This window comes from Gracilinanus agilis, chromosome 2 (genome assembly GCF_016433145.1).
Source record: "Gracilinanus agilis isolate LMUSP501 chromosome 2, AgileGrace, whole genome shotgun sequence".
Taxonomy (NCBI): domain Eukaryota; kingdom Metazoa; phylum Chordata; class Mammalia; order Didelphimorphia; family Didelphidae; genus Gracilinanus; species Gracilinanus agilis.
In genome coordinates, this window is record NC_058131.1 from 709,930,614 (window position 1) to 709,937,088 (window position 6,475).

The window sequence follows — 6,475 nt, forward strand, 5'->3', positions numbered from 1 at the left end:
TTACTCCTGATAGAACCTGTGCTCCTTGAGAGTAGGGACTGTCTTGCATTTTTTATATTTGTATAACTAGCTTTTAGTATGGTGCCTGGCACATAGCAGATGCTTAATAAGTGCTTGTTAAATGATTTGCAGGTGAGAAAGCAAGCATAGAAATGTATTGGGATGCTTTTTAGCAAGTTTCAGAGGAAGGATTTTAATAGGTCACTCTTAATGCCAATGGTTTATCATTAAGCTGCATCATCAAGAATATCTCTAAATGGCAAAGGAAGGCAGAGGGAGAGAGAACAAATGGCCACTGAACAACCTAGAAGACAGGCACTAACATATCAGATAGGTCCTCTGTGGAAGGCTTATGGAAAGATCAGAAAGAAGCATGAGTAGGTCAGGTTATCTGTATGCAAGAAGGAAGTGCTCTCATTGAAGAGATCACTGATCTCCTTGTAGATGGAAGGGTGAGAATCAAACAACTGGAATGAGGGAGACACAAATGAATGTGGAGAAGAGGTTTAGTAGAAGTGCTAGGGGAAATCAGAGAAGGGTGATCACTTTCAATTGTGGGGAGAAAGAGGGACATGTTGAGATGAAGAGTTAGAGACCTCGACCTTTCTGAATTGGGAGTTTGCACAGTAGACCACTATGCATTCAATTCAACATTCATTTGGTACTGGAGATAACAAAGACAAAACCCTTTCCTCAAGAGGCTTACAGTCTACTGTGTACATGTGCATGGAGAAAAAAATATAAAATAAATATAAAATGTAAAATGTAAAATAAACAAACAAATAAATAAAACACAAACTCATATCAAGAGATAGTGAAAATTAATAATGCCAAGAAGAGCCAGGGAAGGGTGATGTAAAGCCTTGTGTGGGAGGTGGCTCCAGAGTTGTTCTTTGAAGGAAGGCATGACAAGAAGGGAAATTGAGGAGGTTGTACATTCCAGACATGATGTCCATCCATGTAAAGGTAGAGAGGAAGGGGATTGAATGTTATGTGTTTTCTACTATCAGACCAGTGTAACCAAATGGAGAGCATCTGAAGGGAGCTAAAAGACTCTTCTTTGATGTCAATGAAATCATTACTGTGTAATTAGTGAGTGCTTGGACATTTCCTAAATTTACAAAATAAATAGCAAACTGTTGAAGTCACTGAACCTGAGTTCAATCCTGGATCTATCGCTACCTGTAGAGTAAACAAAAAAATAAATTAGTAAACCTAATCTTAATCAGGTCACTAATTTACCTGGACATCAAATCCCTCCAGTATAAAATGAGAGGGTGGAACTAGTTGACTTGAAAACCATTTCCATCTTTGTATCTTTACTTCTATGATTCTACAATTTCACTAGGAAAACATCCAAGTTTCACTCCTGTCTAATAATCTAAGAATATCCTCTCTTTCTTTTTTCCTTTTCTGAGCTTTTCTCCCCGGGGGAGGTGGTTGGAGAGTTAGTATTTCAATGAAAAAATTCTGGGCATTGATTTCTTTTAAGTTTCGTTTTTATTGATTTTCTAATTTGGGACATAAATGTTAAACAATAAAGCACCAATTTACATACACAGTGCTGCATGCCACACTTTCTGGTCACATCCATTTAGTCATAATATTAGTAAATCTAGTTAATTGAAACCCTATAAACCTTAAGAACCAGCTAAAATGAGCTGGCTAGAAAACTTGGCACAGCTACAAGTTGACTAAATTTATGTTAGAAATTGTACATTTTAAAGTGAAATGTGTTTAATCTGTGCTTTGGTTTTTAAGCAAGATGGTATCTCCTAATAAAGCTTATCAGTTGTCAAACTGATGTTTTAGAACAGGAGCCCAATCCACTAGATCTTACACACTCAAATGGATCTATACACCTGATGGTTTTAAATCCATTTGGTTATTCTTTTGGCCTTGTATTAGGTTCTGGGATCTAAACCTGGATGGAACTTTGCAGTTTCCATAAGAGAAATGCCATGGGTTACAGAAACAAAATTACTTTCCTGAGGTCCTATATAAGTAAGATCCAGGGAATCAGCTAAGTTCTCTGGATCCAGATACTGTTCTTTTTAAAAGAAAACATGGTCATATAGACCCTAACGCAAGAGTGAACATTACATCCTTTTGATTCATGAGCATTAGATCATTTGTGATGGAATCTTGCTCTTCTCCATTCAGTCAGTTGTGTGACTGTGAAGTTGGATGCTATGGAATTTAATTTGCAGGTGCTTCCCTGTTCCCATCTTGTATTTTCATGGAAGATGCTTTTTCATATATGTAGAGAATGTTCTTAAAGATTTTGTGGAGATGAGAAATTAGGTAGCTGGATTGTTAATGTTATTCATGTTCTCTTGATTGCCTTTGAAGGATAATAATTGCACCTATGAATTTTTTAAGTACTTTGGTATTGTTCTTTCTTTCAGATATCTTGAGATGAAATCCTTCTCAATGACCTTAATATGATGTCGTGTCCTCATTTGTGTGGTTGGTACAACATAGATGTTTTTCTCTCATTTTGATCTGAGTACCTTCTCTTGTGTTTTCTACCTCTTTACCACCATCATTACAAAGAAACAAAAGATGGCACAGAATCAAGGACCATGTTGCATTTTTCTCAGTTTATTTGGTCACCATTGCCAAAAGAGTCATCAACTAGTGGCCAGACTCCTGATGCTAAGCAGTCTATTTATGGCTAAGTTGATCCTCAGAAAGTCGACAGTCTGTCACTAGGACCATACTTGAAGTCTTTTCAGTATGGCAGAGCCTGTCAAGGCCTGTACTCCTTTGGCATTGCCTCGGCAACCCAGTGTCACCCCCATGCCACAGTGAATTTTTCAAAAGTAGGACACTTCCTATCTACCCCTTCCCTTCTGGAAAATGCTATAGGATCAAGTCAGACAAAGTGAAGCTTAGAGGTGGCCTTGAAATACTCCCTGTCACTGAGCCTAACTCAGCCTACAGTTAGGTATGACTTTGCTTCTATTCCATATACTGTATATATCTCAACTTCAACTAAAATTTTTAAGAGGCGTTGCCTATATTCTAGTTGGATCAGAAACATATTTACATCAAATAAAGAGAATAAATGTTAATTTTTCTATTAACATGGTTAATTCAACTTAAAGTTTTAATTAAAAAAATTTAACTCTTAATGGGAAAAAGAAAAAACTAGGAAAACAATATATCCGATACCTAAAATATAAGCAGAAAGGACAATAATGACAAAGAATCAAAACTTCGTGCTATGGAACCAAATTTTGTCCCCAAAAGAAGAAATATGACCATGGTCCACCTCTTCTTTTCTAGTGTTCAAGGACTTTGGGTGTGGAACACAGCATATTATGTTGGATTTGATTAATGTATTGGTTAGTTTTTCTTTTCTTTTTTTTTTAACCCTTATCTTCTGTCTTGGAGTCAATACTGAGTATTGGCTCCAAGGCAGAAGAGTGGCAAGGGTAGACAATGGGGGTCAAGTGACTTGCCCAGGGTCACACAGCTGGGAAGTGTCAGGCCAGATTTGAACCTAGGACCTCCCGTCTCTAGGCCTGGCTCTCCATCCACTGAGCTACTCAGCTTCTCCTTGGTTAGTTTTTCTAAATTGTTCTCTATTTTCTTTTTTATTCCTTCTTTTGCAGAATGGTTCTCCACTAAAGGGAGGAGGGAGGATTATATCAGTAAATCAAGGTGATTCAAAAACAAGAAATACAATTAATTTTTTAAAAGAAAAATAAGGCTTTTAGATGGTAAGAGTATGCCTATCTGAATTGGAATTGATTGCTCTGACTGGTTCTCTCAGTCCACTTTGTACTTAATTCAACAAAAACAATAAGACAACGGTTCTTTTTATTTTCACTCAGGTTTTCCTATTTCCTCCAGTTGTCCATGCCTTCTCCTGCCTCAAATGACCTTGTATTTACTAGTCTGTCTAAATGTCACAGCCCTTCCCCACTATCTTGAACTTTAAGGACAGATTCTGCCTTTTCTCATTGTATCTTTAGCTTGTATCACAGAGCTTTGCCCAGAATAGTTGCTTGAAAAATGACTGTTGTATTGAATTGGATGAATGTTTGTTGACTGACTCCCTGAATTGAATTGGTTGGTCAACTTAACCAATCGTTCTGGTTTTATGGGGCAGAAACAGTGTCCATTCTCATATGCCACCATAAATCTTAACTAGTTAAGTAAAGGGTTTACAATCTGCCTCCTGAGAGTAACTTGAAGAGGGGATATTTACCGCGTGACACTTTCTAAAGAGCCTCTCCGTCACGATCATGGGGACTTCTGTGCTTGGGTCGGCCATGGCGAAGCTCCCACCAGGAGCAATTACTCACTGGGCAAAATTAAATCGAATTCAGCCCTGGGTCCTGAAAATTGGAACGGTGGTGCTAGATTGCCCACTGCTGAGATTATCTTAGGCTAGCCTCTAAGTGACTAAACTGAAGTCAAGATTTAATGACCTAACCCTGAGGCAAAGATGTCAGTAACTCCATCACTTGGGGCTAGCTGACCAATTTGAGGGGGAAACAGCCTATTCCACAGGTAGAAAAATCTTGGGCAACATTTAAAATGATTTTTTGAAACAGAGAATTTCCATCTATTTTGTACTTCCTTGTGGTTTGTTTTCACCTACATAGATATCAGATTAGTTTCCTTCTAGTTTTCATTTAGCCATTTGCTGGACGTAGCATATACCTCCCAGTGCCAGATCATTCCTGCTGATCCCTCTGCTCCCGCTTCCAGGCTGACAAGTTCAGTAAGAGAAAAACACAGAGCCATGGAGATTTGGCCCTCTGCAAAGCACCGCTGGCAAATTTTAATTTGACCCTTGCTGCTGCTGGCCAATTATTTAATATTTCTCATGTGCATTCTCAGGATTACTGACTACACAATCGTTATTTCTGGCCATCTCCTCCCTCATTAAACTTGGAGAACTACCTGTCCTCGCCTTCGCTCTTAGTGGATTTCCTGAAAAAAATATCCAGGCTATCAGACACAAGCAGGACTTCATTCTCTTCCAAACATACACTTCACCATCTATATCCTGTCTACCTTATTTCCAGTCTCAGAGGAAAAGAAATCTCTCTTCCGCTCCAGAGCTAACTTCTTTATCTTTGCTCTTCATCCCAAGTAATCGCCATTCTCTACTTGTCCCCTCTCTAAGTTCTGCAGTCTTTCTTTTTCTGTTTCCTAACATGGTCACATGTTACTTATCTTTTTTTTTAAACACCTTTATTTGGGTCTTTGGCTCCATTTAATGGCAGTCTTATTTCTCTCCTCTTCTCTGCCAGACTTCTCAAATGAGAGGGCTACATTCACTGTCCCTAATTCTTTGCAACCCATTCACTTTTTAATCTTTAAGGCAGGGGTTCCCAAACTTTTTTGGCCTCCCACCCTCTTTCCAGAAAAAAATATTCCTTAGCCCCCGGAAATTAATTTTTTAAATTTTAATAGCAATTAATAGGAAAGATAAATGCACCTGTGGCCATCACCTCTCTCCTGGATCGCTGCAGCGTCCAACAGGGGGCGGTGGTGCCCACTTTGGAAATCACTGCAGTTTAAGGCATTTCTCTTCCATTCCTGGCATTGCACTATTAAGGATCTCCATTGATCTCTTTCTAGTCAAGCCTTAAAGCCTTTCTTCATTCTTATATTTTTTGATGCCTCAGCAAACTCCCTACCTCACCTATTTGAAAATTTCTTTTTCTTTGACTTCTGGGACATGGAACTATCCTGATTCTCTCATCTTTGCTGATCCTTTCTCCTCCTGCCACCCAGCTGGGGATGCTCCCCAAGGCTCATTTTTAACCTTACCCTTTGCTATTTTCTCTTTGCACTCTAAATTGAACCAACAAGTATGGTGATCAATACTCAACATGGGCAAAATATCATACTAGTCATAAGAAATACAAAGATTAAAAAAAAACAACCAATATCTGCTCCAAAAAAACATATTCTTCTACAAGGCTGTTTTATCATCTGATTTCCATGGTCGCCTTTAAGAGATGCTGGAGCTCCAATTTCAATCTCTTACCCAAGCTCAAATTTCTAGCTGCCTAGAAAGTGCTTCCACTTGGACATCTCATCATACCTCAGGACTAACTCTAAAGATGAAACCATTTATGACATCAACATTTTCTTTACTGTCCAAGTTAGAAATTTTTAAATTATCTTTGCATTATCTTTTTCTTTCTGTCCCTACATTAAATCTGTCACTAAAGTGGTTCTTACTTTCAGCATTTCTCAGATTCAGCCTTTCTCATTTTCATTCTCATTCTAAGACAGAAGAATGGTCAAGGCTAGGCAATGGGGATTAAGTGACTTGCCCAGATGACCCACAGCTAAGATATGTGTGAGGCCAAATTTTAACCCATCTCTAGGTCTGGCTCTCAATTCACTGAGCGGCCCTCTTTTCATTTTTAGCACCACAGTACAACCCCTTTTCTCTTCTTGCTTGGATTCCTTAATTGTAATTAGTTATTCTACCTTTCCT